The sequence below is a fragment of the Nycticebus coucang genome, chromosome 20 (genome assembly GCF_027406575.1).
Source record: "Nycticebus coucang isolate mNycCou1 chromosome 20, mNycCou1.pri, whole genome shotgun sequence".
Classification (NCBI taxonomy): Eukaryota; Metazoa; Chordata; class Mammalia; order Primates; family Lorisidae; genus Nycticebus; species Nycticebus coucang.
In genome coordinates, this window is record NC_069799.1 from 48,425,069 (window position 1) to 48,452,862 (window position 27,794).

The window sequence follows — 27,794 nt, forward strand, 5'->3', positions numbered from 1 at the left end:
AAGTACCAGTTTAATCAACCACTATTTAATAAATACCAAGTTACGTTTTCTATCTTAATTATTTCTTTATTCACCACATTGTCTAATGAATTTAATTTCATGTGCTTATATTTAAAGTTACTTTAATCTGTTAGAATGAAAAGGAACACATGTGAACATGTTCAAATACTTTTTTCTTTTTTTATGTCTTTTTTTAATTAAATCATAGCTGTGTATATTAATGCAATCATAGGGTACAATGTGCTGGTTTTATATACATTTTGAAATATTTTCATCACACTGGTTAACATAGCCTTCCTGGCATTTTCTTAGTTATTGTGTTAAGACATTTATATTCTACATTTACTAAGTTTCACATGTACCCTTGTAAGACGCACCGTAGGTGTGGTCCCACCAATTACCCTCCTTCCACCCATCCTCCCTCCTCCCCTCCCCTCCCTTTCTCCTTTCCCCATATTCTTAGGCTATAATTGGGTTATGGCTTTCATGTGAAAGCTATAAATTAGTTTCATAGTACTGCTGTACATTAGATACTTTTTCTTTCCTTCTTGTGATTCTTTGCAAATACTTTTTTCTTAGGCGTATGTCATAATTTCTTGTTATGAATGGCATCTTGAGTGTATTAGTATTGATACATGTAAAACTAAAAGATTTATTCATAAAAATATAGCATTTTATATATTCACTAAAATATGTAATAATGAACTTACGTATAGTAAGAATGTTTTATAAAACAGAAAATAAATTTAAAAAGTAGATTATTTCTTATATAGGTTTGAAGAAAGTGATCCTAACAACTTTTGCATAAAATCAAAAGGTTGTTAAGATTTTTCTCTTCTTGTGATTGTCAAATTTTGCCTTTACAGAGTTGAATTATTCAGTGGCAGGAAGCATCAGGAATGATGAAGAAACTCGTGCTATTTACACAGTAGAACCCATGTAAGTTACACCCACGGGACTGTATAACAAACCAATCAGCTTACAGAGGTGGTCAATGTAAGGAGCGAGGCCTACTGAGAAGTACATGTGTGTGTCTAGTCTATGAAAATCAAGTCAACTTAGGGTCAATGCAGGGAGGTGGTCAACTATGGAGGTTCTACTGTATTTTTGCAAGGAGCTTATCCGTCAAAGCCTACTTTCTTGTCGCACGAGCGTCAGATACTATAAACTCATGGCAGTCGAAGCTAATTGAAATGGTTGCACAGTTCATTTTCTCAGTTGTATTCTTAGTTATGCTTAGTCTTTACTTGGATCGAGGTACTAAGATGAATAGCAGACTAAAAATTTTAGAGTGGGAAGAATGAAAAGATTATGACAGAATCCTGAGTAGAATTTTAAAAATGAAACAACAGAAGACTTGTAAAAACCACTTTCCAATCATTAAAGTGGGTCACAGTCAGTTAAGTTCAATATTTCACCCAAGAGTTGCTGCCTACCCAACAAGGAGAAAACTCCCCGCTCAGTTGATTCTTTCCGTGCCTGGTGTGGGAGAAATCTCCCCTCTCCCTGCCTGTAATAATAATACCTGATGACGATTAGGTGTTCTCACCCCATGCCAATCACTGTCCTGGGGTGATTAAATCCATCCTCGCACCCTAGGTAGGACACTTTTATTTTCTCCCTTTACAGATGAAAAAACCAAGGTATCCAGAGATTAAGTAACTTGAGCAAGGTTACAAAATTTAAGTCAGTCAACAAATATTTATTGATCCCAGACATGCTCCAGGCTTATATAAATCTCTGGAAGATCTTCCTTCATGGGTTTTCCACAAATGTATTTCTGTTTATCAACAAGCCAAGAATGAAGTATCTACAATTTATCAACATACTGTGTATCTTCTTGATTTGAAGACAGTTAAAGAAAAATAATTGTATCCCCATATTAAGATCACTAGAGGCTGGATATGGTGGCTCACACCTATATAAGTCCTAGCACTTTAGGAGCTCAGGAGTTCTAGATCAGTCTGAGCAAGAGTGAGACCCCATATCTACAAAAAATTAGAAAAATTAGTCAGGCATTGTGGCAGGTGCCTGTAGTCCCAGCCGCTCAGGAGGCTGAGGCAGGAGGATTGGTCAAGCTTAGAAATTTGAGGTTGCATCCCATTTGATCCTGCAATCCCATTACTGGGCATCTACCTAGAAGGAAAAAAGTCCTTTTATCATAAGGACACTTGCACTAGACTGTTTTTTGCTGCTCAATGTACAATCGCCAAAATGTGGAAACAGCCTAAATGCCCACCAACCCAGGAATGGATTAACAAGCTGTGGTATATGTACACTATGGAATACTATTCAGCCCTTAAAAAATGGAGACTTTGCATCCTTCGTATTAACCTGGATGGAAGTGGAACACATTATTCTCAGTAAAGCATCACAAGAATGGAGAAGCATGAATCCTATGTACTCAATTTTGATACGAGGACAATTAATGACACAGTGGGGGTGGAGGAAGGGGAGAGCAGAGAGAGAAAGAAGGAGGGAGGGGTGGGGAAAGGAAGAGCAGAGAGAGGGAGGGAGGAGGGGGTGGGGTCTTGGTGTGTGCCACACCTTTTGGGGGCAAAACACGATTGTAAGAGGGACTTTGCCTAACAGATGCAATCAGTGTAACCTGGTTTCTTGTAACCTCAATGAATCCCCAACAATTAAAAAAAAAAAAAAAAAAGAAAAGGAAGATAAAAAAAGAAATTTGAGGTTGCAGTGAGCTATGATGCCACCACTGCTCCCAAGCCTGGGCAACAATGTGAGACTGTGAAAAACAAAATTAGTAAGTAAATAAACTAAAAAACCATTATATTGTTTTACTCTACACTGTATTTGAATCCATAACTGATGGCCAAAGCGAAAATACAACTAGATTTAGTGAGAAACAAGGTTCGAAAACTGAGGCTCTCTCAGTACCAACTTACTTTGGATTTTAAAATTATTTTTAAAGTAAAAACTCTGGTAACGTTTATTTTTTCAAGTCAAAGAAAATCAGCCAACACATTACAGCTACAGAAACAAAAGAGGAGAAAAGTTTGAAAAGATATACTCATGAGAGGGATTGCATTTAGTATGGAGTATGTATTGCAGAATTCAGACACTTAGAAAATTTATTGGAAACTATAAAGTTGCTCGCATATACAGCAGTGATTTTTCAACCCGTGTGCCTCTGAAAAATTTTAAAAGATCATTAATTAAGTTATTTTCAAAAGAAGTTCAAAGCACAGTAAGCATATTCTTTTGTTTACTCTTTTTGTTTTGATTGACATGATTTAAGTGCGCAGGAGGTTTAACTACAGGTTTGAGTGTGCTGTGAGATAAAAAAGGTCGAAAAACACTGGTAAAAAGTGATTGGAAAATAACTCAGAAAACGGAGTTTTACCTGATCCCTTCAGCGTAGTATTTTTTCAAAATGCGATGCAGGCACGTTGTCAAGAGGAAGTGGTTCACGGAATAAGGCAGCACATGGTTACAGGTTTTGCAATGTTTGGGGAAGCCAAGGCTTCCGTGTAACTTAAAACAGGAAACAGAAGCATCTCTATAAAGTTACACAGAATGTCGAATAATTTCCTCAGCAAAGAAACAGGACTGTATTTCTCCTCTGGCCTCCCAGCAGCAACATGGACCCCTGCCCTCCTGCTGGGTGATCCCCCTACGAGGGGGTGTCAGCTGAGAACTAAGAGGAAGAAACCTCTTGGGCCAATTTCACCAACTTTACAAAGTAGGCTGTGATCAGTGAAGATCTTAAGAAATAGGCCAGCAGGTAATTACTGAGCAAAATGAAAGCACCTTGTTTTAAAGGTGCAAAAGCAAGAAATATCACAAACACATGCACATTTTAAATAGGTGTATAGTGAGTAAATAGCATTTAGAAACATTTTCAATAGAAACCTATTTAGAAATCAATTTATAGAAGATCCAGTGTTTAATGCCAATTTTATAACTAAAAAGGAAAAAAACTGTCCTCTATCCTTCTGTTCTTGGTTCAACATCTATGTCTTCTGTTCCTTGCCTTTTGTAGAAAACATTCACTTATCTCTTTTTAAAAAGGGATAATTTATTGTGATTTCCTTTCTAGCTCTCAACAAATATTCACTTTTTGTTTTTTCTTGAGACAGAGTCTCACTTTCTTGGTGTCAGTAAAGTGCTGTGGTGTCACAGCTCACAGCAACCTCAAACTCTTGGGCACAAGGGATTCTCTTGCTACAGCCTCCCAGGCAGCTGGGACTACAGGCGCCCGCCATAATGCCCAGCTATTTTTAGAGATGAGGTCTTGCTCTGGCTCAGGCTGGTCTCCAACTCCTGAGCTCACGCAATCCACCCGCCTTGGCCTCCCAGGGATTACAGGCATGACCCACTGTGCCCAGGCTGTTCTTAATTTTTCATTCATAATTCTATTTTCTTCTTTAAAAGCTTTGGTCCCCATTACCCAGGCCTCAGATTGGTACTGGTCCATGGCCTGTTAGGAGCCAGGCAGCACAGCAGGAGGTGAGTGGTGCGTAATCAAGCGAAGCTTCATTTGTATTTACAGCGGCTCCTCACTGCCTGAGCTCCGCCTCCTGTCAGATCAGTGTTGGTGTTGGATTCTCATAGGAGCATGAACCCTGCTGTTAACTGCACAGCTGAGGGATCTAGGTTGCACTCTCCTTCACTCCTTAGGAGAATCTAATGCCTCCCTCCCCCACCAGGTTGTGAAAAAATTATCTTCCATGAAACTGGTCCCTGGTGGCAAAAAGTTGGGGACTGCTGAGACTGCCGTAGTTTAAAAGGAGAATCCCCAAATTTTATAAGATTCAGGCCCCAGAGATGCAGGCTCTGGCCCTGGCTGGCTCACAGCTTCTCCTTTTAGCCCTCTCTGTTGGTTCCTCCTCATCCTTCCTGATTTCCTCGTGTCTCTTCTGGCCTCTGTCTACGCTTCCTCCCTAGGTGACTCGGGTTGTTTCCTAGTTCTAAAGACCATGCACTTGTTGTTGCCAGCTCCCAAAGATATCGCTAGCCCAAATTTCTCTTTCTATTTTATATATTCAACTACCCACCAATCTCTACCCCACCACACCCTCACCTCCTGCCATCTTTTTTTTTTTTTTTTTTTTTTTTTTGTAGAGACAGAGTCTCACTTTATGGCCCTCGGTAGAGTGCCATGGCCTCACACAGCTCACAGCAACCTCCAGCTCTTGGGCTTAAGCGATTCTCCTGCCTCAGCCTCCCGAGTAGCTGGGACTACAGGCGCCCGCCACAACGCCCGGCTATTTTTTGGTTGCAGTTCAGCCGGGGCCGGGTTTGAACCCGCCACCCTCGGTATATGGGGCCGGCGCCCTACTGACTGAGCTACAGGCGCTGCCCACCTCCTGCCAGCTTACATTCGTTTCAAAGGTTTAAAACTTTCGGAAAAAAAAAGTTGAGGAAAAAAAGAACTAGAACTAGTCTTTTTCTAAGTTGAATAAACCCAGATTTAAGAAAACAAAACAAAACGAAAATAGAGGAGGAGGAAGAGGGCAGAATGAAAAGTTAAGGCAGGCAAAGACGATGTAAAAAAATATATACATAAAATGTCTCCTGTGCACTGCTGAAGCCTTATCTCATCTGAGTCTCAGGAAAGCCACGTGAGGGTCATTCCTGTTTTTTTTTTTTTTTTTTTTTTTTTGAGATAGAGCCTCAAGCTGTTGCCCTGGGTAGAGTGCTGTGGCATCACAGCTCACAGCAAAATTCCTGTTTTCTTAGATGAGGGGCCTGTGGTTTGAGTGACATGTCAGAGATCACACAGGACAGACGAGGCGGGATGGTCTTCAAACCCAGGTGTGGTCTCTTTCATTCCACTGCTCCTGACTTCTCCGGAAAATAAGCCACATTGAGAATGAAACACAGCCAGAGGGGTGTGTGAGCAAAAAACACTGAGCACACACTTATAGGTAAGGAGCACAGCTGACGCATACTCCACACGCGTGTGCACGCGCGCGCACACACACACACACACAGAGTAAGGGAGGGGACAGCCACACGCCAGCACAGAGAATCGAACAGAAATAGGCTTCTATAGGGTCACATTCCCATCTTAAGGGGGAGGATCCTTTCACATCACTGCTTCTAGAAACTTCTAAAAGTGGTTGTGACGTGATGGTTCTCCCCCTCTGGAACAGACAACACTAAGCTGAGGTCCAGAACTGGCCATGACCTTGAGACCCATCTACCCCTTGGTGAAAAAGCAGAGGAATCCCTGGTCTAGACGTCTTGCTTAACCATCGGGTTGAAGTGGAAATCTTCAGGCAATCACAAGATTTTGAGCAACGATTCAAAAAAATACTATCTCTCTCCTTCCAACTCCACATTGAAGGTGGAGAAGGAAGGAGGGGGAAAGGCTTAAACATTTTTGGGGTCTCCATTTTTCATTTTGCTTTGACAGGGGAGAGCAATGTTTTCTAGTACAAGGAAGATTTCTCTGTGTGACTAGTAAAATTCTTAAGTAACCAATCGTGGGAATATTAATGGCAAATGGCTTTGTACTTGCAAGAGTGCAGAGGAGTTATTTGCCAAAGATGCCTAACATTTAAGAGTCATGATTTTGTCTATTACTGGAGTTTGAAAACCAGGCATGTCCACTGAGGCTTGGGAATGAACAAAAGGAAGACCATGAATTCCAGGCTTTGCTTAGAAAGCAGGACACTGCCATTGAAAAGCTGAAACCACCACTTTATACGGTCACTGAGGGGCTGCATCTATCACATACTACTCTCCAGCTGATGGTCAGTTTTGTGAGTCAGTTCTTTCTTTTTTTTTGTTTTATTAAATCATAGCTGTGTACATTAATGCCATCATGGAGCACCATATACTGGTTTTGTATTCAATTTGACATAGTTTCATCACACTGGTTAACGTAGCCTTCCTGGCATTTTCTTAGTTATTGTGTTGAGACGTTTATATTCTACATTTAGTAAGTTTCACATGTACCCTTGTAAGATGCACCGTAGATGTGGTCCCACCAATCACCCTCTTTCCGCCCATCCTCCCCCCTCCCCTCCCTTTCCCCTTTCCCCATATTCTTAGGTTATAATTGGGTTATAGCTTTCATATGCAAGCTATAAACTAGTTTCATAGTAGGGCTGAGTACAGTGGATACTTTTTTCTTCCATTCTTGAGATACTTTGCTAAGAAGAATATGTTCCAGATCCATCCATGTAAACATAGTCTCACTTTGTTGCCCAGAGTAGAGTGCCATGGTCACAGCTCACAGCAACCACAAACTCTTGGGCTCAAGTGATTCTCTTGCCTCAGCCTCCCGAGTAGCTGGGACTACAGGCACCTGCCACAACACAGGCTATTTTTAGAGACTGGGTCTCACTCTTGCTCAGGCTGGTCTTGCACCTGTGAGCTCATGCAACCCACCCTCCTCGGCCTCCTAGAGTGCTAGGATTAGGCCAGACCGCAGCTGGCCTTTGTGAGTCGTTTCTAATTGCAAAATAAATCTCTAAATTGCTGAAGAACATCAAAAAGCCTGGAGACCAAAAGGAAATATTAAAAAAAAAACATATTTCTTATATTCAAAAATGTATTTTTAGGCCAAGAACAGTGACTAACACCTGTAAACGTAGCACTTCAGGAAGTTGAGGCAGAAGGGTTGCTTGAGGCCCAGAGTTTGAGATCAGCCTGGTCAACCTAGCCTCCATTTCTACAGAAAATATTAAAAGAATATCAGCCAGGCCTGGTGGTGTGCACCTGTAGTCCTAACTACTCGGGAGGCTGAGGCAGGAAGATCACTTGAGCCTAGCAGTTCAGGGTTGCAGTGAGTTATGATGACACAACTGTACTCCAGCCTAGATGACAGAGCAATCCTGTTTCTTAAAAAAAAAAAAAAAAGTGCTTTTTATTTTAGTGTTTCTGAAATCATGATGGTTCATATAGTAGACTACACAATTTGGCTACCACCAGCAGGATCACCTATGATGTAGTTTTCCCCAACTACTTGCATGCAAAGTTGAGCAGAATCAGTCATTCAGTTGAGTTATTTGCATAATAATGTTATATATATCATATGCAAACTTTGATGGCAAAGTTCAATGTCTTCAAGATGAGACCTGAAAGATGACCTTTGACCTTCAACCACACAGATGACTCCTCTGGTTATCTGTGGCTGTGCATTGAGGGTGGAGGACAACTGAATGTCCTCAGAAGTGGGAGGGAAATAGAGATAGCAACACAGGCGACTTTTCTGAGAGGGTGGGGTCCCATATGGTGAGCTCCAGCAATAGCAAAAGTAAAATACTTTTTTCTCTATCATTTGGAATTCTTCCAAAGCCACTTTTATGGTTCCACACATCTTTCTCATGGACGCAGTGCACCATAATGTAATTGTTGGAAATGTTCAGCCTGTCCTTCAAGCCAGAATGTTTTCATTTGCAGAAAAATAATATGCACTGTAGCTCAAGGATAAAGCTGGAAATATTGTATCAATCAACTCTTGCCTTTCTGTTGGGATGGGGGATTTTCTGTTTTTTTTTGAAAAAATTTTTTTTTGGCTTGGTGCATGCTCTGTGCTCTGTGCTCTGTGCTCTGTGCCTGGCACTGAAAACCCCAAAAGATTGGCGCTGTTGCTAAACATCATAATACGCAGTAAACTCAGCCTACATTAATGAGCTTAAGCAGGACGGGCTCCACTGTGCCATTTATTTTCTCTACTTGGAATTTTCTAAGCCATTTTCATGACTGTGTGTCCCAAATATATTAGGGTGACACATGCCATGGAAAAAAATTATACCAGAAAAATCCAAAGTACCATTTATGAGTTTTCAGTGGTGACCTAGTTTTAATTTTTTCCCCTGAGTTTCTTTTTTTTTTGGCCGGGGCTGGGTTTGAACCCGCCACCTCCGGCATATGGGACCGACGTCCTACTCCTTGAGCCACAGGCACCGCCCTCCCCTGAGTTTCTTAGTAAATATTCTCTCTTCTTCCTCCAAGAGGCTACTGGTAATATTTTTCACTTTCCTATTTTGAAGCAAGAAAGGAATTGAATCTTTACTCCTCCATATTCAGGGTGATTGATTCCTTAAAATAAAACAAAAAATAATATCTAATAGTTTTCTCCAAAATTATCTTCCGTAAGTGGGTTGTGGGGGTTTCAATTCTGTGCACTTTTCCCTTGTGACATGTGGGTCCATCTAGGTGGGTCTCAGTGTCAGGGGCCACTGAGTGTAAGGAAGACTAGACCTTCCTCCAGAGGGGAGAGCGGAGTTCAAAACCTGTCCCTGCCTTTTCCTGGCTGCGTATCCTTGGGCAATTTACTTAACCTCACAGTGTTTTGGTTTTCTCATCTTTAAAAATGTGTGATTATCAGCTATTTCATGGGGGCAAAGTGAGAATTCTATAAACGGATGCATAGCAAGTGCTCAGAACAGGGCTTGGCTTAGCACCGAGAGCTCAGAAACTGTTGCTCTTAACATCTCAAAACAATTGGAACTGCAGTCACCATATAGGGTGAGGTTGGTGACTCTGAGCACAGTTTGGAGAGGAGGAAGATGGTGACTACAGCGTGGCACATTACAGAGTCTTCTCAACAAACGCAACGTATACTGAAAATACTACTGAATACAACCTGCTGAACATCATCACATAACCTGGCCTACTTTACACATGCTCAGAACACTTACCTTTGCATGCAATTTAGACAAAATCATCTGACAGGAAGCCTGTTTTACAATACAATGTTGACTATCATGGAATTTATTGGATATTGTGCTGAAAGTATAGAACAGAATAGTTACATGGGTCCTCAAAGCCCAGTTTCTGTTAAGCTTGCATTGCTTTCACACTCTGGTGAAGCTGACAAATTGTGGAACAATTACAAGTCGGGGACCATGTGTTTGAGAGTCAATGGTCTTCTGACCAGGACACTCTCTCGTGCCTTCTCCTATCCCCACGAGGGAAGCCACCTGGCCCTTTGTTGGACTTGGTGGGGGTGGGGAGTTCATGCGTTGAAAGAAATGGAAAGGACTTTTTTTTTTTTTTAAAGGACTGTAACTTTTGAGACTCTGAAGGAAGCCAAGAGCACAGGACTCTGTTTTGTGGTTTATGTTTGAACCGCCTTGAGTAACAGCTGGGCCCGTGACAGTTGCACAGAAGTGGGAAGAGGAAGGCGGGAGCTGCCATCTCAGGAGGGGTAAGAGGCAGGCAGCCATAGCACCAAGGGGCAACCTGCAGGGACAGCCATGGAAGGTGCAGTAGGAATGCCTGGGAGGTTTCACACAGGAATTGCCATCAGACACACTCAGGGCTCTGTGAATGAGCCAGGGAGAGCCTATGAACAGGGGTTGCATAGACGCCATTGAAGGTAGCTGATTACTTAATTACGATCATAGCAGCAGTCCCCAGCCTTTTTGGCAGCAGGGACTAGTTTCATAGGTAACAATTACTCCAGATGATGGGGGTGGCATTAGATTCTGTGTGTCCTGTTTCTCTAGGTCACACCAACCTAAGGCATGTGCAACTGTAAGGAGCACATAACCTAGATCCCTCACACTTGCAGTTTAGGCCAGGTTCACGCTCCAATGAGAGTCTAATGCTGCCGCTGCTCTGACAGGGGACGGAGCTCAGGTAGTCATGGGAGCGATGGGGAGTGGCTGTAAATGCAGATGAAGCTTCTCTCTCTCACCCACCGCTCACCTCCTGCTGGGCAGCCTGGTTCCTAACAGGCCACAGACAGGTACTAGTCCACTCCCTGTAAGCTGGGGACCACAGTGTTATATCCATAATAAGCTTATCTCCCAATCATGCCTTGGGTTGGTGTGACCTAGAGAAACAGGACACACACAAACATACCACACAGCAATCCCTTAGGTCCACAGAAATTCATTTACCTACATTGTGATAAGTCAGGGGATTTTTAACCATAATTTTCACTTTTGATTTCTTCCATTTGTTAATTCAAGAAGTATTGATGGAAAGCAAATTCTCTGCCATGTTAGTGCTAGAACTCCATATCTGGAATATTTATGAAAAAATTCAAAGTCTAAAGAGTATTACAGGCATGAAAATAACTTAGCATTATATAATAGTAAAATTAAAGGCATAAATAAAATAATAAGGGATTGGAGAAGAGAGGGCCATTCTCTGGGGGTGAGCAGCCTGAGAGAATTGGTAGAATAGTAGATGTTAAGATCATGAACATGGACTTTTAAGTTGTCAAAAATCTGGATTCAGCTCAGCATTTCCTGCCGGATGTGAGGAAACTTACCTATCCTTTAACACAGCCTCAGTCTCCTCATCTGTAAAATGGGAATGAGTTCACTGGGTTTTGTAAGGATTAGAGAAAATGACGTGCACCCAAGTGCTGATACTCGTTCAATGTTCAGTAAGCGGGGATAGTGGTTACAGTTTGTATCTTTGTTGCTATTGTTTTTACAGTTAGTATATAAATCTTATGAAGAGATTACCAGACCCTTCAAAGTCCTTGCAGGTTCATATAGTTGAGTAATCCAGTGAGGCCAAAGCTGATCTTTGTGCTTGGTTCTACATTTTCTGCACGACAGTGGTTCTCAGAGTGTGGGTGCGCAGACCAGCAGAAGCAGCCTCACCGGGGCACTTACTAGAAATGAACATTTCTTAGGTCCCGCCTCAAAATTATTGAATGAGAAACTCCAGGGCTGGGGACCAATCACTTTTGTTACAGCAAGCTTTCCATGCGATACAATTATACATTGAGGTTTGAGAACCATTGCTGTACAGGTAGATGGCATTTTTTTTTGTAGAGACAGAGTCTCACTTTATGGCCCTCGGTAGAGTGCCATGGCATCACACAGCTCACAGCAACCTCCAACTCCTGGGCCTAAGTGATTCTCTTGCCTCAGCCTCCCGAGTAGCTGGGACTACAGGCGCCCGCCACAACGCCTGGCTATTTTTTGGTTGCAGTTCAGCCAGGGCCGGGCTTGAACCCGCCACCCTCGGCATATGGGGCCGCGCCTTACCGACTGAGCCACAGGCAAAGGCAAGTACAAAATGTAAAGGAATTATGAGAACTAAAATCTTTAGCTAAGATAAAAATTGCTTCTGTTTCCTGTCAAGCAAGGAGAGAAGGCCCTTCCCATGTCCTCTATTACTTCAATGTTAAAATGTGTCAGAAAGGGCGCAGTGGCTCATGCCTGTGGCCCCAGCTACTGGGCAGGTTAAGGAAGGAGAATTGCTTGAGTCTGGGAGTTCAAGTCTGCAATAAGCTATGATAGTTTGGGCAACAGAGCAAGACTCACTCTCTAAAACAACAGCAACAACAACCAATGTGTTAGAAATTATCACATCTTTTTATTATTTGGAGGTATAGGATGGTGTTAAGTTATTGATTGGGGAATCAAGCTCATTCTCACCATTAGCATTCCCGCCCTAGGAAACTGCCTAAAGCAAATATTCACTCAATTCCTATCTTTACTCATATGTAAAGCTTCCTTTCTTTACTCATATTCAAGAAGCATTATTCATAGTATCGTGATAATGATGGTGATGGCTGGTGGTTTTAAACACTGCTCCCCATCCTTTGAGACTTCTCCCTTTAAGAACAGGAATCTGTGTCCCACCTCCTTGAATCTGAGCAGGCTTGCAACTGCTGTGAACAGGGTCACTATGTGACTCTGGAGGACAAGTCATTAAAAGCTCACTCTCTACACAATCTTTCTAGGACCCTGGCTGCCTTTTACAAGGGGCTATAGAAAGGCTCCCCCAGTCATCAATCCCGTCCCAGGCAAGATGAGCCCAGTCTCCTGGTGCTTGGGTCACCCCGAGTAGCTCAAGTCTTTCCAGCCAAGGTCACAGATATCACGGAGCTGAGATAAGCTAGCTCTGCTGTGGCCTGTCCGAATTCCTGACTCACAGAATCTGTGACCATAATAAATTGGTCTGTTTTACACCACTGTAGGGAGGGTTGTTACACAGTGGTAGATAAGTAGAACAAATAATTCTAACACCTGTCATTTTCAGAGCACCTTCTATGCTCCCAGCATCATATTATGCTTTGTGTGTTATACTTTTCATTCTTTCAATTGCTTTCTGAAAAACACGTTATCCCCATTTTGCAAGTGACAAACTAAAGGTTCTGAGGAGGCAGGCATTATGCAAAGAGGCATGCATCTGGTCCATGGTTACTTTATGTCAAAACTCAGTGCATAACCAATGCCGAGATGAAAGTCATCATCCATCTCAAACTACTAAAGTACATAGTGATGCTTGCATATAGGTAGATATGTTTAAAATTCGCTGGAAACTTCTGATTCCGAATAGTAGGAGTGAATACAGGCTCCTTCCTAAAATTCCAAGGAAATGACTCTATAATAGTCAGCAAAGCAAGGAAGGATGGGATCACCAGATCAAAAACTGTTGAGGAATTTTTGGAAGATGTTAAGAAGGGACTGTGTAGACTGAGGGACTAAAGCTAAATAATATCTAAAATGGGTCTAGAGGAGCCCTTCTAAAGAGGGACTGAGGGGCCTGGGCAGTGGCTCATGCTGTAATGCTAGCATTTTGGGAGACCAAGGCTAGAGGATTGCTTGAGGTCAGGAGTTCAAGACCAGCCTGAGTAGCAAGACTCTATCTCTGAAAAAAGGAGAAAAATTAGCTGGATATGGCGGTGTCTACTTGTAGTCCCTGCTACTTGAGAGGCTGAGGCAGGAGGATTACTTGAGCCTAGACATTCAAGGTTACATTAAACTACTATGACACCACTGTACTTAAGTTTGGGTGACAGAGTAAGACCTTGTCTCTAAAACAAACAAACAAATAAAAAAACCACATATGCACAAAAAAACCCCAAACAAGAACTGCTGGGACAAGTGTCTCATTGGCTCCTGAAGTGATTCTTGAGCCCCCCAAAATAAGTAGAACAGAAAGCTCAGGACCCTGTAACAGACATGCAGACCAGTCACTTAACCAACCAACCAATCAGAAGGGAATGGGGAGGTACTTTCCACATTCCAGTGAAATACACTAAGCCAGATGTTCCATGGCTAGAACATAGCTCTGCTGACTTCAGCAAATAGCACTCAAGGAAGGCGAGGGCTTACATATTTAATCATTATTCAGCCCAAAGGGGAGAGCTGCCGGTCTATAAAACCTTATGGTCTGCCTCGTGGTCCAAAAGGAGCTTTCTATAGCCCCAAGTGAATCCATACCACCTTCTATATTATTCTAACCCTTTTATTAAAATTATGAATTGATGACCAAGTTTCATCAAATATTTAAGGAAAAGCAAGAGCCTGGGAACATTAAGACTAAAACCCAGGATATTGATCCTGGAGGAAACACAGTGGATGCAAGAAATAGAAGAGAGATTGTTAAGCAATAATTGACGCGTTTAGGATGACACAGCAAAAAGAACCAGTTGCCATTAAAAATGCAATCAGAAAATAAGAGAAGCACAGATCGATATCGCAAGGAAGGAAGGAGAGAAGGGGAGAAGGAAAAATAAACATCTATATGTATGCAAAGGTCCCAGATAAAATTTTAGAAAATTGATTTCAGAAATACATTGAAAGAATAATACAGAATAACCAGGATCGCAAGAAGAGCTCACTGGTGGGAATTATAATAGAGTAATCCACTAAGTGAAAATATTAATGAAAGACTCTACAATCATCACAGTGTAGAGTGGACAGGAAGTTGGTCAACTCCAATACTCATTCCTAATAAAAACCTCCCTGTAAGGTTGAAATTGTTGGTATTTTCCTTAACTTGATAAAAGGGTCATTGTTCTGATCATAAAACCTCAAAAGTGTTGTTATGTCAGATACAAGTGTGTGTGGGGTGGTCCCACTATTATCACTACTATTTACTTGTGTTTTGGTGGTCTTAAACGACACAAGTTCTGAAAAAGATCTATATAATTATTTTATGGCAGAATTTGGCAAACTTTTTCTGTAAAGGACCAAATCGTAAATAGTGTGTTAGGTTTTGCGGGTCAGAAGATCTCTGTTCTCAAGTCTGTTGTTGTAGGGAAAAAGCTGTCATGACAATATCTAATGAATCATACAGGCTGGTGGCAACAACACTTTATTTACGAAAGTAGCCACAGGGGATTTGGCCCTAGGGAAAAGACAAAATCGGCATGATATGTAGGTGATACGATTGCCTACATTGGAAATTCAAAAGAATTAAGTGAAGAGCAGAATTAATAAGGTGACTGATAGTGGTAAATATACACACATCAATAGTAATTCTACATGTACAGCAATATATATTGGAAAATGATATGGCAAAAAGATGATATTCACAAAAACAATGAAAAACACAGAAATATTGGGAGGCCAAGGCAGGACAATCTCGTAAGACCAGAAGCTTGAGACCAGCCTCAGTAAGAATGAAACCTGTCTCTACGAAAAATAGAAAAGTTAGCTGAGTGTGTGGCAGGTGCCTGCAGTCCCAGTGACTCGGGAGAGATCATTAAAATAGAGATTGGGCCAGTATCAATACCACTGGCTGGCTCCCTGAGGTAGAAGGATCAGATGAGCTCAGGATAACCAAGTTGCAGTGAGCTATGATGATGCCACCGCACTCCAGCCCATGTGACAGAAAGAGACCTTGTTTCAAAAGACAATAAAAACGGTGGCACCCATAGCTCAATGGGTAGGGCACCGGCCACGTATACCCAGGCTGGTGGGTTTGAACCCGGCCTGGGCCTGATAAACAACAATGACAACTGCAACCAAAAAATAGCCAGCTGTTGTGGCAAGCGCCTGTAGTCCCAACTACTCTTGAGGTTGAGGCAAGAGGATCACTTAAGCCCAAGAGTTTGAGGTTGCTGTGAGCTGTGATGCCATAGCACTCTACCAAGGGCGACATAGTGAGACTCTGTCTTTAAAAAAAAAAAAAAAACTCACATAGAAAAAAATAATAAGCAACCTGCCAGTTCTAGATAGATAGGGTAAGTTATAAAACAAAATGGCATAAAAGATGACTTGAAAAAAATGGAGCGAACTACCATGTTAAGTGAACATTCAATATGGTAAGGGTGTCACTGCTCCCTGGAAATTCCAATTAAACAACCAAACTGCCCACCAATCCAGGAATGGATTAACAAACTGTGGTATATGTATACCATGGAATACTATTCAGCCACAAACAAAAGATGGAGACTTTACATCTTTCCTACTAATCTGGATGAAGTTGAAACACATTTTTCCTAGTAAAGTATCACAAGAATGGAAAAGCAAGAATCCAATGTACTCAACACTAATACGAAGCCAGTAAATGGTCTAATAAACACACCCACACAAGAGAAAAACTCAATTCAATTCAAGTTGGGGGAGAGGAGATTAGGAAGGGAGAGAGGAATTGGTGTGCTTAATCTAGACTGGATTCTGTTTTGTATTTTCCAAAGGCAAGAACTTTACAGGATCACAGATTTCATTATACTCTTTCCTTCACCAACATATTCTTTAGATGTTGAAATATAATGGAAATGTTCATTCTCTTTGGTTCCCTAATGAAACCATTAGGAATTTAATTCAAAGCTATTTTACAAAATATGAAAGAACACTCTATCCCTAAAGGGGGACTGCAGCATTATTGGAAATTTAAAACCATCTACCCAACAAATAGGAGAAGAGTTAAGGAACTCAATGAAAAATGCACACAAGGGGTTTTTCTGTTATTATTAAAAGTAATGACTATGAAGACTGTAATGACAAGTGTTAAGCGAAATAAACAGAATCCCAAGTAACTTATACTCTAATATTACCATAATGTAAGAAAATGAGGGACATAAAAAAAAAACTACTAATAGAAGATAACATTAACATGGAATAGAGTCTTTGTCAAGGTGCTGATTTCTTCTACCATCCAAATTTCCTATCATTTGTTAATTTCATAATTTAAAATAGACTTAAGGGTCACAAATCACCACACAACAACAAGCAATTGGTGTCAAGTCTGAAAAAGTAACTTAAAGGCCATGTTTGTAAAACCAGAAGATAAAACAGTTAAAATCCCACTTTATGGGCAATTTACAGAGTGGGGGAAGGAGATTCTTCTCCATTTCACTCTGCTGTGACTTTACTTCCCTAAAACAACTCTGAGAAATTAATTTGAGGAGGATATTTGGAGGTGGGAAGTGCATCTCAATAGTTTCTGGTCCTTACTGAGTAGACTCATTTCCTAAATGACTCTAAAAATTGGGCCAGGCGCGGTGGCTCATGCCTATAATCCCAGCACTCTGGGAGGCTGAGGTGGGTGGATTGCGTGAGCTCACAGGTTGGAGACCAGCCTGAGCAAGGGCAAGACCCTGTCTCTAAAAATAGCTGGGCATTGTGGCAGGTGCCTGTAGTCCCAGCTACTTGGGAGGCTGAGACAAGAGAATCACTTGAGCCCAAGAGTTTGAGGTTGCTGTGAGCTGTGATGCCAGAGCACTCTACTGAGGGAGACAAGTGACACTCTGTCTCAAAACAATAACAACAACAAAACCTCTAAAACCTCTAAAAATTCTTAGTGAAAAAAGGGTACAAAGTAACGTGTATCCTTCACATGTTGTTTCTGATTGGCAAATTTTATGATGACTATTTTTAAGAAGGATGTTTTATTTATTTATTTTTTGTTACTGCACTCAGTAATTTCCCAGGGAGTGTTTTTCTGTCATCAGCTAATTATTTTCTTTATTTCTCTGAAGGCAACAACTGCAATTAAGAATTTAGACTATTTGTCTTGGTTCAGAACTGATTCATCGTTAAATTTTCCAGCCAAAAATATATTACTTTGTTTATACAAATTATTGTGGAGACTAAGGCAATGTTTTGTAGCAACATTTGGCTTACAGAATTATGATCTTAGCAATTTAATACAATTCCTCTCCCTAGTTGACTGATTAATGAGGCAAAAATATAAAGATATCATAGAGGATCTGAGCAAAAATTAGCCTAGAAAATAGCCATGCTAAAAAAATACACATATGTACATAATTTAACTAGAGCTAAATTCAAAGGAAATTTTAGAGAAAAAAATAATGAAAGAAGATAATAGTTAAAACAGAACAGAAAGTGGAAATAAAATAGATCATAATGGAACATAGGGATTGGAAATAAGTAAAGAATATCAGAGAATTTGGTGCTTTATAATATTGCTAGTATCTAAAACATAAAATATGGTCTTTTTTTTTCTTTTTTTTATTGTTGGGGATAAAATATGGTCTTAATTTTGGGAGTTGGCATGTTATAGACACTTTGTATCTGTTTTTATCACTAATAACATTTCGGTCTTACAATTGTCCATTGATGATAGTTAGACATAAAGAAAATAGGGCGGCACCTGTGGCTCAAGGAGTAGGGCACTGGCCCCATATACCGGAGGTGGCGGGTTCAAATCCAGCCCCAGCCAAAAACTGCAAAAAAGAAAAAAAAAAAAAAGATAGACAATAAATTAAGATATTTCTAATGTAGACAATGAGAGAAAAATGTGCCACTGGGAAATGTGCTGGGTGAATTTTTTTCGTCAGGCACTGGTGGATCTTTCTAGATAAGGTCTGTGAAGACATTTCAGTAAATCTTTCAAGAAACCATCTATCAAGTCCTTGAACTTGCTGCTGCCTCGGGGGTGTCTTGACAAAGGTATCTTATTAGTCAGACAGTAAAACTACCCAGATTTTATAAATAAAGATGCAGCTTTAACCACTTTTCGAAGGGAAAGGGGGCAACAGTTTGCTCTTTCAGAAAAAAGTGATTAGTCATTTTAGCTGTGATCCAGTAGCTGTGGGGTAAATCCTCCTCCGTCTTTGTCTTATACTTATTTCTGTTATCTAATCTCTGTAGCTATTGCTTCAGAGTGAAGCAGAAAAGTCTCACGTATCTGGGTCTCCATCTCTCTCCTCACCTGTGAGCCCTGCATTTATATTCATACTTCCCATTGTGTGCAGGGCAATTCCACAGTCACACAGGGCATTTCCACAAGCTCATCCCACCAGTGGTTCAAAGGCAGGACGCCCCTCCATCCCTCAGTCTCTTCTCCTCCACTCTGTCCCCATGTCCCTGGCTTGACAGTAGAGGTTGTAGTGTGGTGAGATCCAAGCCAGAGGTTATCTGGGGAACTGGGGAGAAAGTCAGCACAAACAGGCCCTGGGTGAAAATCAGACCCTGTGTTGGGAGAGCAGCAGGGCAGTGAAGCGAGGCTGTGATGGCGAATCTGGGCAGAAGACACCAGAATCAAATACAAGGGTTACCAGAATTGGGGAACTGAAACTGAAGGCCACGTTAGGATGTGAAAAAGCTACAAGACAAGGGGAAGAAAAGGTTTGGGGAAGAGACACAGGTGGGATGACTTAATAGCTGTGGGCACTTCCAACAACCAGGTGCAGCCGAGGCTCTGGGGCTGCTGGTGCTTAAAAGGAGCCGCCTGGATGTTCCCACCCCTCCTGCAAGAAACGAAGCACAAACAGCCAGACATTTACTCTTGACCTAGAGGCTGATGATCTTCCTGAAGCCATTGTTCCCAAGAACTTCACCTGCTCCTGAGGTCCACAATCTGATCAGTTTGTCTGGTCAATTCAGCCTCGTATTGCCCTTGAACTTGCTATTCTTCACCTACTACCATCCAATTTCAGGTCCTCTTCATATCTTATCAGGACTCCTTCCTCAGCTTATATTTTAGGTCCCTCCCTCCAGGCCCTCCGTCTTAAATTAGCTTCTATAATGCCACAAGAGTCTTCCAAAGACCTAGTTCTGTTCATACCCTTTCAATGAGCAAAACTTTTCAGAGTTTTCTCTCATCCATAGGGTTTTATTTTAATGATGTATGTATTTATTTATTTTTTTGAGACAGAGTCTCAGTATGTTGCCCTTGGTAGAGGGCTGTGTCATCACAGCTCACAGCAACCTCCAACTCTTGGGCTTAAGTGATTCTCTTGCCTCAGCCTCCCAAGTAGCTGGGACTACAGGCGCCTGCCACAATGCCCAGCTATTTTTTGGTTGCAGTTGTCATTGTTGTTTAGCAGGCCTGGGCCAAGCTTGAACTCGCCAGTGCCAGCCTCCATGTATGTGGCTGGCGCCCTACTCACTGAGCTATGGGCACTGAGCCCATCCATAGAATTTTAAAGTGAACTCCATAACATGGCCTTTAAATTACTCCACAGTCCAACCCCCATCAACATCTCCAACTTCATCTTTCAGACATCCTTCCTATTCTCCCACTAAAGCCTACTATGCTGCTGTAACTATCATTTTCTTTATAATTTCCTGGCACACTAAATGCTTCTGTTTAATGTACAGATCCCAGTGCACAATTTGCTCCTAATGCATCTTTTCACCTTCCTAGTGGTTGGAGAAGCTCCTTGGACAGTGGAACAATTAAATGGAACAATTTACCCATTTTAATTCAATGGTTTTTGGTATATTCACGGGGTTATGGAACCATCACCACAATCTGAGAACATTTCTCCTCTCCTAAAAGAAACCCCATAAGCATTCACCCCTTACTTCCCCAGTCCTTAGAAACCACCAATCTATTTCTCTGTATCTAAAGTTTTCTGAGCTTGAGACCAGCCTGACCAAGGATGAGACCCTATCTTTACTAAAAATAGAAAAACTAGCCAGGCATGGTGGCAGGCACCTGTAGTCTTAGCTACTCAGGAGGCTGAGGCAAGAGGATCACGTGAGCCCAAGACTTTGAGGTTGCTGTGAGCTATGATACCACGGCACTGTACCCAGGGTGACAGAGTGAGACTCTGTCTCAAAAAGTAAAATAAGGGTGGCGCCTGTGGCTCAACGGAGTAGGGCGCCAGCCCCATATGCCGGAGGTGGTGGGTTCAAACCCAGCCCTGGCCAAAAGAAAAAAAAGATAAAATAAAATAAAGTGTTCTATTCTGAACATTTGATAACAACAAGATCATATAATATGCACTCTTTGGTGTCTCCCTACCATAATGTTTTCAAAGTTCCTCTAAACTGTGATATGTACCAGCACTACATTTCTCTTTCTGAGATGTGATAACGGTTCTCTGCATATTCAACCAAAAAATACTTATTGAGTCACTTTTCTTTGACTCAGGTGAGTCCTACCAACTACAGAAGACCACCTCAAGATCCATAGTTCCATCCTAGCCAAGTTAGGATCATAAATTTGACCATTCACGACCTGCCAATAATTTGTCTATCTATCTATCTATCATTTCTTTAGCTATGTTGCAGGGGCAAAATTTGTACCTCAATTCTCCTAATACTGGCATAATACCATCACTGACATTTAAAACCCAATACATGCTAGCCCGTATTAACACCGATCAGCACCTGCTTTAAAATCAGGAGTTATAAATATGTAACAATTATTACTGGTTGGGTATCTATAGTACATGATTTAATTCTCAAAATGATCCAATGAGGTAATGACATTATTCCAATTTTATAGGTTATAAAAATCAGGCCTAGAGAAATTAAGTAATTTGTATGAGATTGTATAACCAGTGAGTGATGGAGCTGGGCGGTGACCAAGTCTAACTCTGAAGCTCATGTTCACAATCACTATGCTGGGCTGCCTTCTGAAAACATGGATTGTGATTACCATAAGGTGGAAATTGGCAGCTGCCTTGTTCATACCTTTGTTATATCCATGTTGCATGTCTGTCTTTCATACTACACAGGTGATTTAGGCACGGAATCTTATACGGGGGTTCTGACAATTAAGTTCTTGAACTTGCCACCATGCACTTAAGTTAGCAGCACTGTACAAACAACTCAGTAAGGTTTCATAACCTTGGCATATCAGTGTCTCACAGCTGTGTTGGTATCAACATGTGGCGGTGTCTTGCTGAGTGGTGTTCATTATTGTTTTGTGTGTTTTTGTGTGTTGTAGGATGGCAGTTCTGCGGGGTCATTCTGGAAAATGAGTTCCAAAACTTCTTTGAACTAGGGTGGACTAGGCACTGGCATCAATGTATAGCTTCCCAAGGGGAGTCCTTGGAAGGTGACCTTAGTGATATTCAGCAGTGAGGTATGCAGTCCTTTTTCCAGGATGAGTTCAACAACTTAATTGTCAGACCCCATAGTTTCATCCAGTAAATTTACCTAGCTGCTGGGTGATGTTGGGCAAGTTATTTGATCTTTCTGTGGGTGTAGTTTCCTCATCTGTAAAATGGCAATGAAAATATTTTCTATCATAGATAACGGTAGAAGACTAGAATACCCTTAAGGTTTTATTTGGTTTTAGATAAAAAAGAATAAACACATATTCCTTATTTTTTTCTAAGAATATATGTTTGATGTGGTCAATACAACCTTAAAAATTGCTGGTTGTTTTTCAAAAAGCTTCTGCAATTGAGATGTATCAATGATAAATTCGGTGTCTCACAAGGCTTCTTGTGTACTGACATATATATGGCACACAAGGGAATTTATTTATTTATTTTTTATGTGCTCTAACCATCCTTAAAATCAAATAAATGCCCTGTTTTGAGACGAAGTGTTGACAATTGAGACCATTTAATATATTGACTTCACTTAGTGGTTTTAAGTCAAAAGATTTATGTTCTTACATAGCAAATCTCCATATCTACCACTTTTTAAATACTGATTTAGGGCTGTCCTTGGACACAGCTGGAAGCCACAAGGGAGCCTAGTGGAGGAAAGACAGGGTCATGGCTGAACACTTTAATGAAGTAAGTAGATGTTCTATCTGCCTGGACTATTTTGGTAATCCTGGAGCACTGGAACCATGCATACTGACAGGTCCTCCTATTCGGCAGGGGGAGCTGGATTCCAAGGTTGAGGCCCTAGAAAATGAGCTGAGAGATGTGCTACAGATTAACCCTAGAATGAAGTCCCAAGCAACCCTTCCTAGCCAATCAGGCAGGAGTGAGTCACTGGCCAATCAAAGGGTACCACAGACTTCTTCCTCCCAGATCCAGCTGCCCTTCATCACAGACCAACTGGGAAGTCCCGGAGTAATTGGTTTTTGTGGCCTGGATGAGATGGCGCCATCTTTCTTCTCTGATTTTGGTCTCATATGGTATCTAGAGGAGCGCAATGAGAAGGAGTTCAAAAAATTTAAGGAGCATTTCAAGCAAGAGACTTTGAAACCTGAATTCTAGCAAATTTCCTGGACCGAAGTGAAAAAATCTTCCCAGGAAGAACCGGCCAACCTCATCCAGCAATATGAGGCACAGCAAGCATGGAATTGGACCCTAAGGATATTTCACAGGATGGGTAGGCAAGATCTCTGTGATAAGGTCCAGAGAGAGCACACAGAACTATGGGTAAACATGTATTGGCACATCACTGCATGGGGTGAATATGTCCTTCCCTTTGGAGGCAGCACCACAGTCTCCTAGGTTCGTCCTGGGAGGAGATAGTGGTGGAAGATGAGATGCAGAAAACATGTGAATTAAACAGAGAGCACCCCCCTTTTTTGCATCTTACTAGGCTGCCAAAAAGTAGTTTTGTTGAAGAAACCCAGATACTTCTGACAGCCGTGGAAGAGAGAAATCCGCACTTGACAATCATAGGCATTTGGATAGTTCCTTGATTTCAGGGAACCTGGACTCATTCTGACTCAGGATGACTTAAGGATATTTCACAGGATATATCCTGCACAGGCCTGGAATCAGGGCCTTTGCTCATGCCACCTGTATCCACATATTACAAACCTCTGATGCTCCAAGATGTGACCTCCCTGGTACCCCATTCAGATGTGTTTCATGAAATACATATTTTTATTTGCTCTTTGGCCTTGCATAAGCCACTGAAAGAGCTTTGTGGCAAAATTTCTACTGTCTCCCAAAGACATTTTAAACACTCAATAAAGTATTATGTCTTTTAAAAATAAATAAATACTGATTAAGTTCATCTTCATTCTAAACAATCCTTTCTTCATGCACATAATTTCAAAGCATTATAACTAGGAAAAAATAAACTCAGTTTAGTTTTATGAGTGTCAGTGATCTCATATAAATGACTTCATTTGTCTAGGCCTGATTTTTATTTTTATTTTTTTCAGGTTCATGTGAGGGTGCAAAGAATTAGGTTACAATGTTTGCATTTGTTAGGTAGCGTCCCTGTTGTAGTTGTGTCCCACCCCCAGGAGATGTGCCATATACCCCCACATTGTGCCCATTAAGTGGGAGCACACCAATCTCCCTCCCTCCTCCTCTCTTCCCCTACCATTTTTCTTCCTACTCTCATCTTGAATGGAATTGAGTTTTTCTTTTATGTGGTTGCGTATTAGATCCTCTACTAGCTTCATAGCAGTACTGAGTACATTGGATACTTGCTTTTCCATTCTTGTGATACTTTACTAAGAAGAATGTGCTTCTGCAAAAAGCCCAAGTGCCCATCAATCCACGAATGGATTAATAAATTGTGGTATATGTACACCATGGAATATTATGCAGCCTTAAAGAAAGATGGAGACTTTACCTCTTTCATGTTTACATGGATGGAGCTGGAACATATTCTTCTTAGTGAAGTATCTCCAGAATGGAAGAAAAAGTATCCAATGTACTCAGCCCTACTATGAAACTAATTTATGGCTGTCACATGAAAGCTATAACCCAGTTATAACCTAAGAATATGGGGAAGGGGGAGAGGGAGCGGAGGGAGGGGGGTGGATAGGTGGAGGAAGGGTGATTGGTGGGATTATACCTGTGATGCATCTTACAGGGGTACATGTGAAACTTAGTAAATGTAGAATATACATGTCTTAACACAATAACTAAGAAAATGCCAGGAAGGCTATGTTAACCAGTGTGATGAAAATGTGTCAAACGGTCTATAAAAGCAGTGTATGGTGCCCCATGATCACATTAATATACACAGCTATGATTTAATAATAATAAAAAAAGAAGAATGTGTTTCAACTCCATCTAGGTTAATACAAAAGATGTAAAATTGCCATCTTTTTTATGGCAGAAAGTGTTCCATGGTATACGCATACCACAGCTTGTTAATCCATTTCAAGGTTGATGGGCATTTAGACTGTTTCCACATCTTGGCAACTGTAAATTGAGCTGCGTTAAACAATCTAGTGCAAATGTCCTTATGATAAAATGATTATTTTTTCTGGGTAGATGCCTAGTAATGGGATTGCGGGATCAAATGGGAGGTCTATTTTGAGTTCTTTGAAGATTCTCCTCCATACTTCTTTCCAAAGAGGGCAAGCCTTTCATTTTCAAATAGAAGTGAGGGGTGAGGAAGATAAATGACATTCTTATAGTCTTTATTTGTTATTCATTCTATGTCTCCTGAAAAAGGATTTGAGGCAACTTACAAATAGAAGACAAGAGAATAAAAAATAGAATAGTATCTAAACAGCAGTTGAATTTGGTCACAAATGTGACTTGTGGATGTCCGTGTGGCAAAAGGAGAATGCATTTTTCACAAAATCTAAGGTGCCTCTGAGCTAAGTCAGATCAATCGCTTGAGTAAAGCACAGAGTTCCTACTGAGGGCTCAGAACAATGTTTCCATGTTCTACATTCTTATTTACAAAGCTAGCAAGCAACTCCGTCCCAGCCGGGTTTCTTTCCTCCCTGCCTCCCAAGTCAGTTTTATAATTGCATATGAGAAAAAAATAATAATTGCATATGAGAAAAATTATTTAAAATGACACACCCCTCCCACTTCTAACAATTTCCTTCTTGAAAAATGATTTCTTTGTTCCTCTTTATCTCTGATGATATTCTGCCCATCTCGTCTGTACACGTCACACACCTGCCTCTCATTGCTTCAACCAGCATCTGAGCTCTAAGAGGGCAGGACGCAACATCTCCTAGTCTCCCACGGCTGTGGCAGGGTGTCTCACAAATAGTAATTGCCAAAAACTACAGACAAAGAGAAGGAAGAGAAAGCAGAGGTATCATCTACCCCTGGGTCTTTTGACTGAAAGATGGTGGCTATGCCATTGGGTTTAATCTACGTTTCATGCCCTTAAAAGCGTGTGAATAAGACAGGCTTATTTCAAATGTTGAAATGCAAGGAGGAAATCGTTGACTCATTTTCAAGGGTAACTCAGGGCAATTTATTTTTGTTTTGTTTGGTTCCAAGGGTTTGAAACAAAATATTTCAACATCTTTTGAGCATGTTCTACATGCGAGGCTTTGCATGAACAGACTCATCCATGCCTAAGTGTTTATAAGACTCAACCAACGTGCCATTTGCTGCAAAACTGCCCAGGGTTTAACAAACGCCCTCTTTGCCCTCTTGCACCCTTTTCTCAGATGCTGTAAATTGTCCTCCATGTTTTTCCTTTCCTTATTACTTTGGGCACCATTTCCAACAGGACATTGCCAATTTTCAAGCATCTTGGAGTGAATTCTGATGAGGAAATTAGACAACTATACCAGTGACTGTGGGGTGACATTTGCAGTAATGGTTTCGTACCAAGAACCCTTCTTTAAATGGCAATCAAGAAAATTTCCCATCGAAATAATGCCAATATTTCTGTTTTACTGGAATTTAGCAAGAAACCAAAGAGACACACAGACACATATGCACACACACATGCTATTTCCCACCTCTGACGGATGACATAGTGCCTGTGAAGTGTCTATTGTAATTTCGTAATGTCAGGAGCACATAATGTGTTTCCTATATCAGCTATTATTGTTATCATCATTATCAATATCTTTCTTCTATGATCTCCTCAAAAACCACCAGTGGAAACAAGTGTCAGTAACGTATTCACACACAGGCACACACACACTCTTCCCAAGTTCACAAGGGGATAGTTACTTTTGTCTGTTACATCTTCATGTACCTGGAGACTGAGTTGGCCCGTCTTCTGACCTTTGGGGGGAGGTCAGATAGACTTTAAAAAGACTTTAACTGGCCGTACGAGGTGGCTCATGCCTGTAATCCTAGCATTCTGGGAGGCCGAGGTGGGTGGATTGCCTGAGCTCAGGAGTTGGAGACCAGCCTGAGCCAGAGTGAGACCCTGTCTCTAAAAATAGAAAAGCTAGCTGAGCATTGTGGCAGGTGCCTGGAGTCCCAGCTACTTGGGAGACTGAGACAGGAGCATCACTTGAGCCTAAGAATTTGAGGTTGCTGTGAGCTGTGATGCTATGGTACTCTACCCAGGTTGACAAAGGGAGACTCTGTCTCAAATAAATAAATAAATAAATACTTTAACAGATGTCCCCTGGTAAGCACAGAGTCTAGGACAGACACCGCCAACCATTCTGAACCAAAGTCTGTATCACAGTCTCCCTGAGGCCCTTTCAAGCCATATCCTAGTCCCAAATCTTAGCACTGCTGCCACTCTGGAAGCAGAGGTGTGTTTGTGGAATAAAGCACCCCTCCCAGCAGAGCTGCTGCTGATGACAGTGTGTTATGCTTGTGAACTAGCAGGTGGAAGTCAAAAAAGAAAACAAGAGCCAGCCACCCTGGTTGCATAGGGCAACAGATCACATTTTGCCGGATGTGGGTTTTCTACTTTATTTCTAGTTCTTTTTCAGCCCCTGTTACTTTGAGGCAAAGTCCTTAAAATATAAGATATGTGGGGCGGAGGATGGAGGAAAGAAAGGATAAAAGGAACAGTATGCAATGACAATTTGAGGCTGTTTGTTTTTATTGCTAGAGGGTTAATAACCCAATTTTGGATATAGGATTAAATAGGAATTAAAATCGGGTTGAAGGGCCACACTGGCTCACGCCTGTGGGAGACAAGGTGGGAGGATCACTCGAGGCCAGAAGTTTCAGACCAGCTTGTGCAAGAGTGAGACCCCTTCTTTGCAAAAATACAGAAAAATGAGCTGGGTGGTGGCATATGCCCTTACTCCAGCTACTTAGGGAGGCTTAGGCAAGAGGATCTCTTGAACATGGGAGTTTGAGGCTGTTGTGAGCTGTGATGACACCACTGTGCTCAAGCCCAGGTGACAGAGTA

The 27,794-nt window shown here is 41.4% G+C and overlaps 1 protein-coding gene across 2 annotated transcripts in view; it reads right to left on the minus strand.

The window, feature by feature from the left end:
- The window catches only part of APBB1IP (amyloid beta precursor protein binding family B member 1 interacting protein), a 97,171-nt gene that overhangs the window by 62,150 nt on the left and 7,227 nt on the right, over window positions 1–27,794 (minus strand). Inside the window, exon 3 of one of the 2 annotated variants that reach the window (XM_053573146.1) lies at window positions 18,244–18,316. The exons of the other annotated variant lie outside the window; for it this stretch is intronic. The gene's annotated coding sequence lies outside the window, so the exon portion shown is untranslated. The remainder of the gene's footprint in view (window positions 1–18,243; window positions 18,317–27,794) is intronic. 2 annotated transcript variants of the gene reach the window in all.